Raw genomic sequence first — 19257 nt, 5'->3', positions numbered from 1 at the left:
GATTTAGAAAGCCTTGTTAATAGATTCTTTACAAAGAACCCATAGTAAAGAACTTAGATTCCTTCACTTGAATTTTCAAATTATTTTCATAAAAAATGGAAACAGTAGAAAGATGAAACTAGTAAGTCAGAGAATTATAAGGTAGAGACCCTTAAAAGAGAAGAAGCACTGCAAATTTTAAAATCCAAGCAAGTATTAGCCACCACAGAAATAAGCTTGTAACTCAGGCAAACTAAATTTGGTTAAAGGAAATACTTTTTTCTTAATGTGCTTCCTAGTAACCATTTATTTCTCTCACTTTTTAAAAACAAATTCCAGAGTTGCTCAATCTTTAAAAGTTTACAAATTAGCTTTGCAAAAATATGTGATGGAAAAGGCTTTGAAAATGTACAGAAAAGTGCCAATCATTAAAAGGACTCAGGGGCTTCCCTGGTGGTGCAGTGGTTGAGAATCTGCCTGCCAATGCAGGGGACACGGGTTCAAGCCCTGGTCCAAGAAGATCCCACATGCCGCGGATCAACTAAACCCGTGCACCACAACTACTGAAGCCCGTGCACCTAGAGCCCGTGCTCCTCAACAAGAGAAGCCACCGCAGTGAGAAGCCCTCACACAGGAACGAAGATCAGTCCCTGCTCGCCACAACTAGACAAAGCCCGTGCACAGCGGCAAAGACCCAACACAGTCAAAAAAAAGACTTAGTAAGAAAAGAATGTAAAGTAACCTAGTAATAATTTAAAAATAAAGGTCTCACCAATACAGAACGTCTTGTTAATACGAGTGATCCAAAAATTCATAAAATAGACTCTGTTTACATATAGAAAGGATGCTTTTTGAAAGATATAATTGCTTTTACATTGAAGTGGCCCTTGATAAATAATGTTCTACTTAGATATCTTTGAAAGCACAAACAAAAATTTTATAGCCATATATTTTATTACAGTGCATTGACATTGACATGTATGAAGAGTCATTCTTTACTTCATTATTTTGATCTTTTCCAGATAGAATATGCTTTTCAAGAGAGAGAAAATACAGTTAAGGCTAGTAATCCTGGCTCTCTGTTAAAAAAAAAATGCTAACCTTACAAATAAAGTTTCTCCACCAACATTGTCTTTACATCATTTATAGCAATATTATATATGTGTATTTGTTGGGTTATATAAAAGTTGCAGATCAATGAAAACCCAAATTGATAACAGTATCTTTCTCTTATGTGGGGAGGACTGAGAAAGGATGGAGATGCTCTGCTCTGGAAACTGCCCTCCTGTGATATCCTTAGCCTGCATGTAATTCCAAGCATATTTGGATAAATCAGGGTCTAGTCATCCAGATGAATACCCAGGTTACAGCAAACACTAACACCTAATTTAGAGCTATGCACAGAGCAACCAGCAATACAGTTATCTGATTTTTGTTCACCTCTCTTTCTGTAAGACCTTGCTAGTGTTCATGTACATATGAAACGTGAGATGCAGAGGTTAGACCATGGAGATTCGGGTTTGATGAAAAGAGAGGAGAAAGGAGGAAGGGGAAAGCCAAAGCAAAAAAGGGAGGAATGGAAAGGGGCAAAGGGATGAATAAATTATGGCTAGAAAGACAATGATAAAATATAGCCATGAGGAAGATAAGAAAATGAAGAGAGGAAAGTGCGGGGAAATGAAATATAGCTGTTGAATCCGAAGTTCAATTAAATGTATTTCAATGAATAGTCTTCCATTGTCTTCTAGCTCCAAATTAGTCAAATTCACAATAATTTAACTAAGGAGTGAGGTAATATGGAGTTTAATAAGTTTTACATATTTTGACCGTAACATCACTTTCAAAGGTAGCATCTAAGCAAGTGACATTGTTTATAATATTCAGAAATAATATAATTCATACTCACATACATCATTTAAAATGTACTCTAGTTCTTTTTTAAAAAATTACGGTTGCAATAGAAATATTCAAGATAATGTCATTTTTCCACACCTCATCCTTCTCGGATTCTTTCTCCCTATGCTAAATTGTTTTTTATTGAACCTATCTTTTCATAACATTTGTATCTGGAAATCTAGTTGCCTCTTCCAGTTACATTAAAAAAAAAAACTTTTCGTTTAAGAAAATATTTTATCCCAAGTTTTAAGAATAGATTCCAGATTTTAACTAAAGTAATCATTCCTGAGCTCTGTGATATAAATGAAATTCTTTTCCTCCTAAGTTGAAAAGGATCAGCAGTTAGACAAAAAACAAAACCAAAAACAGGTTCAAACTACAAATGTGGACTTCAGTTTCTCACAATGTTATTTGACTACACTCTGAGGGATGTGTCTCTTACTATAAATTTAAAAGACAATGTGGGATATTTTATTTTCTGGGTAAGAATTCCTAAGAAAATCAAAAACAAGTTATAACTTGCTACATTGTGATAAATATGTGAGTCAAGTTCAGCATCCTCTTAGCTTCCACCCACCCTCATCAACTTCCAAATGCACGTGCCACTGGCAAAGTCCCTCCATGGCCGCTATTATGTGTTCCCTATAATTTAATATCTTTTGTACACTGGTTAGACACTGCTTGACACAAATATCTATACATAGTCTATGGAAGAGATCACAGAATTCAGGGTCAAGCTGCTAATACTACTAAGTACTGCTAATCACTCTGAATATAAAGGTCTTAATTCTGGATTCTAATCCATTGCCAGAATCAATTATTCTGGGAACGAGTCTCAGAGATATTCTAATAGCACTGCAGTTATGTGAATAGTCCTGAAGTCCACAGGAGTCACATACTTCTGTTTTACTTTTCAAAAATATGTGTAAAATTCAATATATATTGTTCATATAAATTCATATATATTTATGAATATTTACAATTCAGTATACATTTAAAATCACTTCTGAAAGAGAGATGACTTTGATGGTTGCAGGATACACTTTTCCTGCAACTGATACGTATTAAATCATTATAAATGACTTTTATTCTAGGATAGGGTGCACTTTGTCTTATAACATTTATTGCTAATTTAATTCTTCACATCCCACTCATTAAATATCATTTGTAGCATAAAACACTAGGGGTTTTAGGGAATATAAAGTAAGCTCTTTTTATCTTCAAATTCAACATAAAGTAACTGGGTAAACAAGACGTCTGTGAGCTATTTCAGCTATAATATGTATTCATTCATCCAATAACATTTATGCAGTTATGACTATCTTTTGTATGCTGTTAGATGCTAAGGACAAATACAGAGATAGGTAATATTTACTAAATGGTACTGTGCATGCGTGTTACATGATTTCATTTATCTACTTCTGACAACCACCCTATGAGAGAGGTACAATTTTATATTCCATTTTTTTGTAAATCAGCAAATAAGGCACACGATGGTGAAATGCCTAGGCCTGAATCCCCTAGGCAGTAAATAGTGAATCTTGGATTCAAACTCAGGAAGTCTTTTTTCAAAATCTACACCTTTAGCGGCTATATATTATTGCCCCCCAAATACAAATAAAAGGGGGACAATAGCATGCGTTCAAATTTACAACCTTGTTGGAACGCTGTATCTGCAAATATAAACAAATTTACACCTATTGCAGATAGGAAGTGAACAATTTCAGAACAGCATAAACACAACTGAATTAGAGAATGAAGTATAGTACAGATGGCCCATGGATTCCTTCAGAGCTTGAAAACTATTTCTGGTAGTAAAAACTTGAATTTGGAAGGAAACACCTAAATGTCTAATTTGAAAGGACAAAATTGCCCCCAAAATCAAGTAGAGGGACAGCATGGTCTGGAAGCTACCCTGCACATCCAACAACACTGACTGGGATTGCACCCGGTAGAGCAAACTTCCTGGGCTGAAAATGAATACTTACACCCACCAAATTAACTAAATTTACTATTCCCTATTCCTTACTCATTAAACCCTGAGTTGTTGTTTTTAATGGCAAAGCTCGTCACAATTCAAGGACATATACACTAATCACTAGTGAAATATCAATGGATAAATCATGCAAGACTTACTTAGAGAGTAACATTCTAAACTTGGTGTCTTCAGTAAAGCATTAACTTTGATTTACTAATATAGTCATCTCATGTTAATTGAACAGTACTATTAGGTATATAAAAGATATGAGTTAATTATATGTCACTTAAAATAATTATATTGAGGATACACAATAATGGATTCACTACTGTCTTATAGCAGGTATTATTAATGCATCCTGAAGCCAAGGCCATTTGCAGTGACAACTGTTTGTGGAAAGTTCCAATGCAGAAAAGGAGTTATGATCTGAGATCATTCAACATTCCTTTTCCCTCAGTAAGTCAAAGGTTCAACTTTATGTTTGTGAATCTCCTCTCTTTCTCTAGCCTTTTATAATCTTTCTATTATATGGAATAACTTTTACTTTACTTTATATTCAAGTGTTTCATGTACTTTGAGATATTTCCATCTACTACCTTTAACATAGAAAAACAAATACTAGATCTTAAGGATCCACTCATTTATGCTTTGGAAAAGGAAGTTATAGATTTCTGGCATAGCCGGGGAGAAGCCATTCTGTGGTAGGGCAGCTAAGCAATTAAATTTATTATGTCATGACACCTTTTTAACCCCAGGACTCAAACTGAAATTTTCCCCAATAATGATTTGTTATAATTTGCAGCTACTAAAAATCATATTATAAAATAATATTTGAGAAAAAGTACACTATAAAAGAGTATATATATTTTACTAAGACACTGTATACATATATATGAAAAATTACCAAAAACTCATACGCCAAACATTACCAATTATTAGATTTTCATATCAGATTTACTAACAGTAACTTTCTTTCCCAGCTTGGTCCTTTAGTATTTTAAAATACTTTGTATTCAGTATGAGATACACTTACATTTCACTACAACATTATTCTTAAAAACCTATTTAGTTCTCATTTATTTGCATTATTTGTTATGCACTGTATGTAGAATTATTGAGTTGCAGTCTCTGACTTACTCATTCCTTCAGACTGTCCTCCACCACAGTGAGCTAATATCAAGGTGCTTTCAGCAGGGTTTTTCTATAACTACAGGGGGGAATCCATCCATTTAGTGGTCAATTTTTTGTGAAACTTTTTTTTGTTTTACATGTATGAAAATATGTTGGTATGCATGGTAAGATGTATTTCTTACTATGTGGCTAGGTCAGGAAAGTTTGAAAACTACTGCACTAAAACAACCTATGTAAACAGAGGAAGAAACATAAGTACAAAGGGATTAAAACAGTTTGCTCTAGAGTTCACCTAAGCAGGAAGTGGCAGCAACAGGAGCAATATCATGTATGACTGTCAAGTGTTTATCTTAATCATGCTGCCATAGGGTGCATTATATAAATCAAAGAATGGCAGCTAGCTACAATAACTGTACCCCGTATTTCAGAACTTTTTATGCTTATCACTCAGCAGCATTCCTTAATGTGGCAAATATGGAGCGCTCTAGAAGGAAAATATAATTATTTACATAATTAACTTGATTACTTTAACACTGTTTCTAGTCCCTATAAAAAACAATGGCACCAAAAAAATCTACACTTTGCCTCCATTAGTATCAATTAGTAATATAGTCATTTCTCAATTATATCATTGCCTACCATGCATGTATCCAATAATCTAAAATTAAAACCCAGTACGCTGTGCCATTCTCATTAAATGCCTTACATCTAATCTGTTGCACTTGAGCTAGTGAAGGATATTGTTTTGGAAAGGTAATTAGCAATATTATTCCTTACAACATTCTATCTGCTACAGTAGAGAGTTTTAGAAGAAACCAGCATATATCCTAATTGAACTATCCATTTGACATAAGCATTCACACTGATACTGTTAATTATTATCTGCTTTAACTGGTCAATTAAAACTGTAAAAAGGACGGCCTGTGTGAAAGTAGTGTTTTAAAAATGTTGTCTCCTCATCATTTAACTCCAATAACTTAATAGTATCACTTTCACCAAGTGAATCAAATGCTTCAAACGCACATATCTTTCTTAAAATATTAAAAAAAAAAACAAGTAATAGTCTGTGTCATATGGTGACAAGTACAGTTCAAAGTGCTATTATCACTGTTCTCATGGTGATAATTAATCCTTTAGTCGTTATCATAATGAGAAACCATGTTCAGAAAATGCTGATTGAAAAATTCAGATATCAAACACAAGTCACTCATTGCCTATCAGCTAAATTGATTCTTACACTTATGGCAGATTAGCACAGAGCCTTCTAAATAATTTATCTAGCCCACTCCAAATTTTTCTAGCCTTCTTATGTTTCACTTCATGATTTTTTAAGTGGGTTGCTCTAACATGAAGCACCAGAATTACACTTTTATTTCTTAATTTATGATGGAACTTTCATCCTAATCAGAATCATTTCCTGATTTTGTTTTTAATATTGTCTATACTTCATCCCTTAACTGAAATAATTGGAATAAGTTTGCAACTATCTATGGTCAATTAAGTCTGAAAAGTTTCAAATTTTTAAGTATAACTTCAAAAGAACCAGTAGTCATTTTCACATTGCCCAATGAAAATCACAAGCAAACTTAATATTTCAAAGGAATCTAACTCCGACTTCATCTAGAAGGATACAGATATAGAAAAAGATGCTGTTTTTTTTCCCCAACACGCAGAAACTCTAAGCACTACACATTACTAAGTGTGAAATAGTTTTAAATGAATGTTGATTTTTATCTCAAATTTCAGTCCTACATAGACCCCCGGACATTTCCATGAAGATGAACTGTAATAGCCTGAGGATACACTCAACTGCCCCAGTTATATCTTAATCCTGCTTGCCCTCTTACCTCACTTTCCCCAGTATTTCTCAATTTCGAAACGTGAGTGTTATATTGAAATCCATTTTTTGTCCTTGGCAATCACACCCAACTGGCCACACACACATGGCTTCTCCAGCTTCAGTCATGTGTGTTAAGACCACACACATACAACCAGTAATCAGGTTACACTGCAGCATCCCTTGACACTTTTGTCTAAGATCCCACTGAGTCATGGGTAGCATCACAGAATAAGAAACAGAGAAAGAGTGTGGATTCAGAGTGCAGCACTAAAAAGAATAAAATATGGGAGGCTTGGAGCGAGGGGTAGGCATATTCATAACACAAAATTGCAAACTTCCTCAAAGGTGATCGTACATAAGCTTAACTACACAAATATCAATACTATTATACCAACAGGACCATTCTAAAGAGAAAAGAAAAATTAAAAGAAAAAAGGAGGAAAGGTAAAAAATAAAATCAAATCATTGGTTCAGTTATACTCCCTGAGCCAATGAGAAACAAAAATTCTATGGTGTTTGACTGATGGTTCCAGCATCAGGAATCAGAGCAGCATAAATCATTGTTGGAAGATTTCATATTCTTAAGCTTACAATCCTTTAAAGATCTCTGCATGTTAACCAATATTATAATCATACTACACCAGAATGACGGCAATATCACCAGTTCAGGCAAAGCATCATTCATAGGAATTAAGGATTGAGATCATTGCTTCTCTCTGAGCCATTTCTCTAGGAAGACTTTTACAATTCAAAGACTTGTTCAATATGCCTGTTTATTATCACAATCTAATAGTGTTCTGTGTCAGCTTGTGGATTAAGACTGTTACAAATTGCATTTAGATCTTTAATCAAGCTGCCTAGATTATTGATTACTTAATAGTAAAACCTATTTCCTTACTTACCTGGGATATTTAAAATCAAGTTTGATAATGGCTATTGCTCTCTCAAATATGCTTACACATCAATGCTGACCAACCATACAACTGGAATTTCGAATTTGTGGAAATAAGAACTTGAGAGGGGTTCTCTCCAAGTTAATAGTAACTTTTCATATTCGAAAGATTCCTTAGTTCTCTATTCTAGCTGTCTTTTGCATGTAGCCATATATTAACATGGGACAATTTTGACAGTCCTTTGGCAAGGCAATTGGGAACTGGCCATTCTATCTCTTAGGTCAATAAATTCTGCCCAAAACATCCTGTCAAATTCAACTAATGGATACGCAGAATATGTAGAGTTGAGAAGACTGTCAAACTGGACAGCTGGGGAATCATCACGTACGACTATCATAACCAATCAAAAGTCTGGAAGTGGGGCTCGAATTATTGGCTGCTATTATTTAGATGACTATCTTCCTCTGCTATTAAAAATATACAGACCGCATTTCTGTTCTTCATCCAAACAATGTCTTGCTCACCTCTGGACGTTTTCACAGGCTATTCCCTAAGCTGACAATATCTAATACCCTTTTGCTTTTATTTGCTCCTTTTCCTTCCAGTGATTTCCCATTACCTATTTGATTTGATTTTCTTTTAAAACATTATACCCCATATTTCGGAAGGGCATGGACACGCTTAGTACACTCTCACAGAGAGTCAGTGAAATTCTCCTAATAGCTCTTAGTGTAAGCAAAAAATAATAAACAGTTTGCCAGAATGATCATAATTCGCACAAATAAGTAGGTGAGTTGATGTCCATATAGTGCTTTTACTATTCTTCTCTCTTTCTATTCTGCTCTCTTCCTTTCCATTTCTTTCTTAGTCCTCTCCCTTCTAAATTAGCCCTAAAACCTCTAGGTGCGGCAGAACAACTTACTGGTGAGTGGATGGAGAAGGGATATGTGGGTAGTGGTTCAGAACAGGTTGTGAGTGCCTAAGCAGAGCAAGGAAGGCATCCCCATGGAAGGGCAGTCTAATCGGAGATGCCAAATATCAAGGAGGGTAGACTTACAGAACATAAGCCCATCACTGAATATTGGAGGCCAAGCTGTGTCAACAGGGAGTCCATGCCAGGGAACGAGTACAGTGCAGACAGTAGTTTGTGTACCTACAGTGGTTTTATCAAATAAGTATATTTGAGGATAACGGGAGGTGGTTTTCTCATTGTAGAACTGATTTCCAAATATGGGAAAGTAAAAAAACTAGAATAAACCCTGTGGTAATAGATTGGAATTGGAGTTGTTGGTGGGAATACGCACTTACACATATACACGTGCACACATACATATATATGCCATATATATATATATATGTGTGTATATATATATATATATGCATATATATATATAGTTATATGTTGAAAATATAGATGTAAATCTAAGAGATATATATTGGATATAGATCAGTGATAGATATCAACATAGTATATGTGAAGCACATACAGAAACATTCTCTAGCTTCCTCCACTGAAGGATCTGAGAGCAGTGATACCCCAATAGCAACAAGGAATTAGAGAGAAACTGGACCTTGGCTTCTAAATATCACTCACTATTGACAAAATAAACACTTTTTGCACCATTGAAAAAAGCCCCTTGGAGAAAGGGCTGTTTCCAGTACTGGAGCAGGGAAAGTGTGAGATAAGCCAAGAAATCTTAGTCTGCCCAAAATAACAAACAAAAAAGAAGCACTCAGATAATGATGGGACACAGTAACTAGCTTGAAGAGCTCCCACTAGACAAGTGAAGGTAAGTGATAGTGGTTGATTAGAAGCCGTTGAATAAAATAGAAAATCATGAGTCCAAACACATATGAATAAAGGAACAAACAAATAAATAAGGAGCATATTACATACTTCGAAGTACTTTCTCCACAAAACTTTTTTTTTTTTTAATTCCAAAGGTAAAAATGGTGAGGAGGATTTGCAAGATTTGTAAAGACTCCTCTGAATAATTGCGCAAAATCAATGGTGAAATGTATGATGTATGCTTACTTCAGGAATTCTGACAACACTACTTTGGTAAAGCCATAAAATGAATAGCGTAAGTAACTGAACAAAAAAAATGTGATCTACTCAATAGAATGTAGTGAGAAAACACAGCACTGATACTTTGATATTCCTTTCAGTGTTATATAATCATGAAAGCCAATCCAAATTGAAAAACATTCTGCAAAATAACTAGCCTGTAATCTTCAAAAGGTCATGAAGGTCAAGGGTTGATGAACTGTTTTAGGCTGAAGGAGGAGACTAAGGAAATATAATAACTATGTTTCTTGACGCTGACCTGGATCCTCTGAGAATTAAATGGCAATGATATATCAATGTTAAGTTCCTGATTTTGATGGTTGTATTGGTCATGTAGGAAACAAATACTAAAACATTTAGGGGTGAAGAGACACCAGGGCAGCCATGTACACTCAAATGGCACAGGAAACAACCAAAAAGTTATGTGTACCATACTTGCAACTTTTCTGTAAGTTTGTGATTAAATAATTAAATAAATAATTAAAAATTTTGTTAGGGAACTGAAGATAATCAAGCACTGATTTTACTATACCAGTTTCCTAGCACTACTCAGTCTTGTATGTGCCACTGCAAATCCGCTTACCACACTGCACTGAAAAAATGTGTGTAAGTGATTGTTCTCCTGTGATCTACTCTATGTTATATATTTATGGCTCCACTGCTTAAAAGAGTTGATAGCTATGGTTTAGTAGATCATGTTTTGATCATAGTCAGATTATAAATAATCAGCCTTGGTTTGTATTCTTTTTTCCATAAAAGAGAAAAGTTTTGACATGTATTAAAGAACATAGAGAAATGGGAAGCAAGTCTCAGTGTAGAACACAAAACATATGCATTCCACCAATGCACAGAGTAACTGCACTGGTTTCTTAGAATTATTCAGAGAATTCTTTCCAAATCTTCCAAGTTCTCTGTGACATTTTCTAGAAAATAGGTGGATAAAGCATTTAAAATTATTTCTTAAAAAGGAGTCAAATGTAATAAACGAATCCCCCAAACTTGTAAACTATGCTGACAATTTTCTAAGAAGCTTGTTTTAGTTGCACCGTACTGATCAGGTAATGTTTCCACTCTATTCTTCTTTTTGCCAACTGGCAATCTCTAAGATTCCTAACTTTACTGTTTATGGTTCTTTCCCTTGTTAATCTTGTTCAAAACTCTGATGCAACTGGGGCTCAAATTGACTAGAACTCATATACACAGGAAAAAAATATTAATTTGCCTTTGGGACATGAAATAATCTTATGGTATAACTTTAATACAAAATTTTAATAGCTAGCTGCATTATGTATCCTTCTTCAAATAAAAATATAGTCAAATAAATATATATATATATATATCATGTTTTATATAAATACTATATATGAAATGTCAAAACATGCTGAGGGTAGGATAACTTTCTCTGCTTCCTATTACATTTCTCACCTTGCAACGAGTTAAATAATATGGTTTGATAGGTTCAAGAATGGAACGTTTTCTGTCTTGTATGCCTGTTGCTTATTTTAAGTTAAACATCTTTAATATCCTGATTTTCTCACTGCAACTGCAGTGGGTTGAGGAAAGATTTACAAGCTTAAAACTATATTCAAGTCTAATTTTGAGTTCAGTTTCAGTTGCCTCCAGCCCCACCCCTACCCTCCTGCATTATCTCTTCACGTTTCCATGGACTATTTTATTCTAAGATACTGTGTAATATTAAATTACAATAATAGCAATCAAAGTCATGGGGAGCAAAGGATTTTCGATTGCAGCCCATGCTTGGCTTTCAATAGCCGGCAGAAAGAAAGCCTGAAAAGCTCAACGATTCAGAGAACTTGCCAGCAGACCCCATTGTCCTTTCAGTTTCTAATGACACTGAAGTACTTCCATGATTAAAATTTAAAGGCTTCCCAGTAACCAAGTAATTTGCCCAGAACTCCTTATCTAGCACTCACCAAGAAGACTATGATTTTAATATACTATTAATCAAGCTCCAGCCAAGTTTACCACTGATACTTTCAATTACAGAGAGACTAGCTTCATCGCTCTCAGTATGTATGGATGAGGGGAATTTTTTTTTTTTCTGATTAGTCAGTTATTCAGCAATGAAATAAACAGCCAACTTGGTTTAGACACACATTACTAACACATTAGTTGTAGATTCGCCAACAACAAACCAAAACACTGTAAACTATTTTAAACTATTAATCATTTCTAAGAATGATTACAAGTCTGAATCCCTTGGTGTTCACTGTTAACAATGAGTTATTAGTATTTTAAAACCTACACTCATTAAGAAACATGCTGAAATATGCTTTACAATAGAAAACTCAACTAAGGAACTTATTTCAAGAAAATAATGATGGATATATGCAAATATTTCTGTTTCAGTGTTGTTCATAGCACCAAATATTTAGAGCAACATAAATATTTAAATAGAAAATTGATTATATAAATTATGGATCATCCCCCCCCAAAAACTGAATAATATAAAAATATGCTTAAAAAACTTTTTCTTAATAATATGAGAAATATTTTTATTATATTTAGTGGAAAAAAAGCTGGTTTATTTTGTTAAAATATATGCAAGTACCAAAAACACAAACAAAAAACCTATAAGTATAATCATTTACATATGACCAGTCCTTATCTTTTGATGATTATGAATCATAATTATTTCTTTAATTCTGCATTCTCAACATCAAATACACATTGCTTTGTAGCCAGATAAATGACATTAATTCATCTCATTTTGCAGTTAAGAATGCACCTACGTAGCCAAGGAAAAATGGAAGTATGTTGTCCTATCTTTTTTTCCTTCAATGTTTGTATAGTATCATAATGACCATTACACTAAACCACATAATTCCTTACAAAAATAATATCTGGATAGCTATTGTATAATAGCTGATGTTTGTGACAATAATGTAGACTCTGCGTACATGTGGCTTAGTGAATGGTGAAGATGATCACCAAGTTACCTTGGTAAATTCAATAAAAAACAATCGTAACATTTTTTATTTATTTTTTTCCATTCAATTTTTGATTTGCTACATGGGAGAATTATTTTTAATAAAATTAAAGCCAAGGAATTTTACTATATGTCTTACATAAAATATAGGATAACTCTATACAGTAAGTAACTACATGGCAGTACTATTTGCAAGTGAAAATAAGATGAAATTAAAAATTGGCTGAACCTGCATAGATTGAGTTAGAAAATTTGATAATTATACATTATCTTATAATTTGTTATAATATAAATTAAATTTTGATTATTTATACTGACAATGATCCATACAATAGTAAGAGAGAAAAATAAATTTTCTGAAAAGGGTTTTAGCCAAAGAAATGAGCAACATCTAATTCTGGAGTCATATGATCTTATTATTTTTATGCTAAGTTGGAAAAACAGTAGTGTAATTACAAAATCAGGATTTTATAGGGAGAAGTTATTCATTAGTATGTTACTGATAATAGCTTGTATTTGTATAAGATTTTACAAAGGGCTTTTAAACAAATTATTGCAAATAAATCGCAGAAAATAATCACTGAACTTTATATTAATAACCATTTTACAGATGAGAAAATTGTTCATCAGGGAGTATGTGAGAAAATGTTCAACTTTAATAATGAGGCAAGCAAATAAAAACATGCTACTTTTAATTTTAACCTACAATATTAAAGATTTATTTTGTTATTGTTTTGATGATAATATCTGATACTGTTAGAGATATGGTAATCTAAGTTTTCTCATATATCTAAGGAAAAGCACAACCATTTTGGAAAGTAATGAAGCATAGTGTATCAAATTTCAATGTATTCATACCATTTAAGTAAATAACACCACTTCTGAAAATCAGACCTAAAGAATTCAACTGAAATACAGGAAGGGTTGATGGGTAAAGATGTCCACTGCTTTATTATTTATAACTGAAAGAAAAGGATACAACTTAATATGTAGTAACATCAAACTGAGCAATTAAATTTTAAAACCATAAATTTATTAAAATTATATTAATAGTGATTTTTAATAGTGAGCCCATTCTTCATGTTACGTAAGATTTTACTACTTACAGCATGGTGATGCTTTTAAAAATATGTAGAACAAAGTTGGAATAAGATGAATAACTTAACTGTAGTTATTCTGCAAAAGTGATATTGCAGGTGATTTTTACAATACTTCTTTGTTGTAGTTTTTAGGTTTTCAACGGTGGCAAAATGTTTTTTTAAACAGGAAACATAAAATTGATTGTGTTTTAAAACTGTAAATTACCTAAATATTCACTGAATTGACTTTACATGGAGCTTGATTTGGCACTATTTACTCCAAAGCAATTTACTTACAAGATGACTGAGACCAACAAAGAGTTTAAGTAAGATTTTCTATAAATGATAATTTAAAATACTTCAAATATTTGACTTAATTTTTCCATAAATGTTAGGTTTATAGAAATCATATTTGGAAATTTTTAAATTTTACCATGGAGCGAAAAACTGAAAAACAATCATTTTGCAGTTTTAGACATTCATGATGCTTTTAATCTATATGACTACAATGATTTATTACCCAGGTGTGACCAGTAACTTGGATTTTAGAAATATTCTGCAGTAGAGGATTCATTAGTCCTATTGCAGGTAGACTCACTTTTAAGATCTATTTAGGCTGCAACAGGCACCTAAATTTCAAAACTATAGTCTGAGGTTAATAATTTTCTTCCATAATTAAATAATAAGAAGGAAATAGAATGACACATTTTAAACAAATATAAATACACTTTTCATGTGAGCATATATACATGTATTTAAAACATGTAAATGCATAATTGTCAATGTTCCTTAACACTAAGGAAACACCATGAAAGATTTCTTGGACTTTTCTAATGAATTCTATACAAAGTAAAGAAAGACTTATTTTTCTGTGAGCTTTTGTTTGACATTATAACAATGTACAAACACCTGTATAAAATAGTAGATGAAAAATCCTTAGTTCTAGTGATTAAAAATGTCCAAAAAATAGATTGGAATTAAACTGAAAACATAAAATCACAGATAGTTTGGGCCACTTCCAAGGAAAAAAATTGTAAATTTTACATTTTTTATTTTTGTTCCTTTAAGATACTGGTAACTTTACCTGAACACCAAAAAATAGATCTCTGTCATTTCTCAGGTGATTTAATTATGTATCCTACACTTAAAGTTTCTTTTATCCAGATCTTCCTTTAAAATGTAATAACTAGCTATTTAACTATTTAAAAATATTCTCCATCTCTAACTTCTTAGAAAGTTAGAAGATTATCAGAAGCTACCAAAAGAGGCTACAAATGTGTTTTATATCTACCTTATATAACAAATAAATAATTACACAAACGTGAACACAAATATTAAATAAGTAGGAATGAGGACCTGTGACCTGAAAAACATGATAATTTAGTTCTATTTTTTCTATTTCATAATGAAAGCTCCTTTCGTATTTTACATATGTACTTGATTAAGACATATTCAAGCTCTATATTTCACAAAAAATTTGAATCCCCCTATGAACTGAACCTTTACCAGTATGCAGATTTACTCTTCACGAAGGGGAATTCTCAAGTTTTAGAGTGCTAAGTAAATCTTACAATAGAATATTTAGGCAATTGTCTACAGTCTAAAATAACATTGAGCTTCACTCTGTATTACCTTCCCCAAAATGCACAGCATTAACCAATTCTTTTCTGTCAACTAGCAATTTTTGGCAGATCCCTTTTGCATGATTCATGAAGGACCAGTAAAAGGCTAATTGTTCAAATTAATTTGCGTAAATGACTAAGCAAGAGATAACAAAATTACATCTGCACTTGTTTGGCAAAGATTCAATAGCAGAGGCCCTGTACTGCCAGCTGCTTCCAGACAACACTCTTGCAGAAATTAAAAGCTACAAATATTAATTAATACACTTTTTTGGTACGTTAATTTGCACTGAAAGGTTCCGGAGTGCAAAACTGCTGAGAAGATGAACCATGATAATTAGAATTAATGGGATGGATGCATGTTTTTTGCAGCTGAAGTTTTAAAAACCCATGAATGGAACTGGGAACTTGAAACTGACATTCCCATAAATCTCTATGATAATGCAGCTATTAGTATTAGAAGGATTAAGTACTATGGCTCCAGAGTTATCCATCACATGACATGTTATATCCCATCTGTCATTGCAGTAGCTAAGACATGATAGCTGTCCTTGAGGAAGCTGTATGAAAAGCTTTGGGAATTCAAGGAATTGTAGTGATGACTGCCAGACTACAAAATGAATAGCTCAAATCTCTGACTTCCAAACAAATAATAGCTGGCACTCTGTATTTGTCAGCTTAGTACTTTGCAAATACCCTAACCCTCATATCTATACTTAAGTTTAGTTAGGCAATCTGAATTATAGATAGGTCAGATGGGAAAAAATAGTAGTAAAATATCACATATTTTATCTTTAATTCATGTATAACTTTAGGAGTGAGTTCCCTGTAGAATAGTTTTTACTGATTGCATTATTAATTATACATAGAACAAACTAGGAAAATCTTACTGTTGACATACTAGTAAATATGCTGAAATGATGCAAAGTACTAAGAAGGGAAAATTCAATGCTAAGTCAAACACTGGGTCTTCAGTTTTATCTATTGATTTAAAATTTTTATAGTTCAATAGCTGGCAATAAAAAATAGAATATCACTTTCAACATGGAACTTCACAAATAGTGCTAATGTATGCTACACAACTAGACATACAAATGGAGAAATTTACTCTTTTTTGCTTAAAAAATACAAAAATGGAATTTACATTGCTTACAGAATAAATGCAACACAAATTTAAGGACATAGCATCTCAAAGCTAGGAACTAATTGTTTTACAGTAGTCTACTTTGGCACTTTCTAGGAATGCTGTAACCATCTTGGAGTTCTGCATTTAATGAGAGGTTATGGGTAAATAAAAAGGAGTTTTAAGATTTAAATATATATAGTATTTAGAAAATAACATGCTTTAAACCAGGCTGACCTTCTGCACATGGGTGAAGGGAAAATTCTAGATCTAAGAAAATCTATCCTCATTGATATCCAGAATTATACTCTAACATGTTTATTCATTTTATTGTGTGGTTTTTAATGCATATTCCTTGGTAGCTTTCCCAGATATTGTCTTTCTCTAAAATTTTGTGGAAAATTGTATGTATTTTTTTCTTCCTCAAGAAATACCTGATTGCATTATTATACTATATTCTCAATGGCGTTAAGACCCAAGTTTAAACTCAAGGCTTTGATCTCTTTTATAGTGGATATAATATAAGCATTGCCAGAAAAGCAGTACTTGAAATTGCAAACAGTCATTTACTGTTCTTGGAAAGAGATTTCTATCCTTCCTTGATAACAGTGTACAAGGGGACACTGATGTAATTTCAGGCAGACAGAAAGAAATGTCCAGAAGTGGAGAACAAGGATGCAGAATCAGAAGCCTGAGAACCCTTGGGTAAAAATTGCCTAGCTTAGAGCTGTGCTCAGGTCTTGTGTTTCTTTTGAAGAATGATAAAGAACACAAGTAATTTACTCAGGGGATAAAAAGGTCATGCAGTAATGTAATAGTTTTAAGCATTTGGTAACTCACTGTCATAAAGAGACTATATATTTGACTTTATAGAGAATGTCTTAATGACAGGTTGATGAAGCCTGATGAAACAGCTCCAAGTATGGAATCAGAGAATGTTGTTCAGAGGATAAAGCAAAATTCAGTCATTTGCCTGCTCCAAATCACAATAAAAACATTTCAAATATTTTTTCCCCAACAGAGGAGTTTATAACTGTAAAGACAGTTTATTCAGATATATTAGATAATCTGTTTTGTAAATTATTTAAATGAGCAGCTAATAGGCAGAATAAAAGCTTTTTTTGTTAGAATGGAGAAGGCACATGCCAAGGTGTTTGTCTACTTAACTGGTGTAATCTATGCAATAGATGCATAACTATTTTCTATAAAAATAGTTTTTATAAGTCTTTTAGTAGTTAACTTCTTAAAATTGTTAAAATGTGTGCTGTTTTCTAATTTCAGAATCAAATGTATATTTTAAAAATACTTCATTAATTTATCATTTTTGTGTAAAGTTAAGATGCATCTCTATCTTTAATACTCATAGTTGATTTGAGCCCATTAACGTACTTGTCAGAGTAGTTCAAACATTTCATCAGAGGGCACACAACATTTTCTTCAGTCGGTAATGAGTCTCTACACATATATGTAACTCTAGAACTACATAGGCTCTACTATTTTGCAGATGCCAGCTTAGCACCGTGCCTGATACAGAATAAGCTGTTGTTTTATTAGGGTAGAATTATTGATGCTTGTCTAAACATGACATTGCCTGGAAAAATGTTAGTTATTTCTATTACTACCTAAAGTAAGTTAATATATCAGGAAACAGCACGTATCACATGCAACAATAACCCAATTTGAAGAGATGCCTAGGACACAGAAAAGTACACACAAATATACAAAGAAAGCAAGTACCATGTCGATAATTTATTTTCTTTGGGCAAAGTGACCAAAGTTGAGAGAAAATATCTCTACCGCAAAATAAACATAATTTAAAAAATTAAGGTATTTTTTAAATGATCAAATTCCTATCATCAGTATCCAATTTCTATTTTACTTTTAATGCCCCATGAAAAAACAATTCATAAGTAAAACCAAGGAGAGTTTTCTCACAAAAATCTTAAGGGGGTAAAACAGTTTTCCTGAATCCATGTTTTCATATTACAATTTCATAAATAAAACAAAACACATATACACAGCTTTACCCCACTTGGAAGCTCAGAGGCACACAGGTAAAGGGCAAGAAGGTTCGACACTAAGCTACTTGGGTTCTTTCTTTTCCTTTGTTTTTTTCCTTTCCTGCTCATGAGCTGAGTCCTCTGCTTGCAGGCAGCAGGAGAAAGCCTGTCATCTAAGAAAAATATTTAACACCCAGGAAGTTTTGTGTCATCCTTGCACAAGGGGCCATGCTAATTTTCTCTATATCATTAGAAATTGGACATTTGTAACTGAGGGGTCAGGTTCTAAACATCTTTAAAACTGAGTCAATTTAACTACAGTAATTTAAAGAGAATATCTATGAAAGCTTCTAGTTCATGTTCCCAGATCTGGATTCTTGGTTGTTCATCTACTTCTTGGATCTACAACCTAGCTGGAGTTGTTTTTTCTTGGTTTGTTTTTATTTATAGTTTCATTTACTTGTAATTCTAAGAAACTTAACTAATACTTACAGTACTATATTCCCTGGGGTCAGCAACATAAAGGGACCACCCCTGCACCCCCGGGTTAAAACCTTGGCTTCAAAATAAGGCACATGATCTTTACAACCAATTTTAAGAGCAAAAATAATAATTTCCTATCGAATACCTTTCCTTAAATGAATAAAAATACCCACTTTGCTATACTTAAATATCCTAAGATGCAAATCATGTCAATA

At 33.0% G+C, this 19257-nt stretch overlaps 1 non-coding gene across 1 annotated transcript; it reads right to left on the bottom strand.

Moving 5' to 3' along the window:
- Window positions 1-18737: 18737 nt before the first annotated feature.
- Window positions 18738-18841, bottom strand: LOC113605527 (U6 spliceosomal RNA). The gene has a single exon (XR_003427263.1). It is a non-coding gene; the product is annotated as a U6 spliceosomal RNA (small nuclear RNA).
- Between the last annotated feature and the right edge of the window lie 416 nt (window positions 18842-19257).

Source organism: Aethalodelphis obliquidens, unplaced genomic scaffold (assembly GCF_003676395.1).
Source record: "Aethalodelphis obliquidens isolate GAN/ISIS:26980383/991018 unplaced genomic scaffold, ASM367639v1 scaffold2, whole genome shotgun sequence".
Taxonomy (NCBI): domain Eukaryota; kingdom Metazoa; phylum Chordata; class Mammalia; order Artiodactyla; family Delphinidae; genus Aethalodelphis; species Aethalodelphis obliquidens.
Note: the sequence above shows the minus strand (reverse complement) of the source record. Positions and strands in the feature narration are given on the sequence as shown.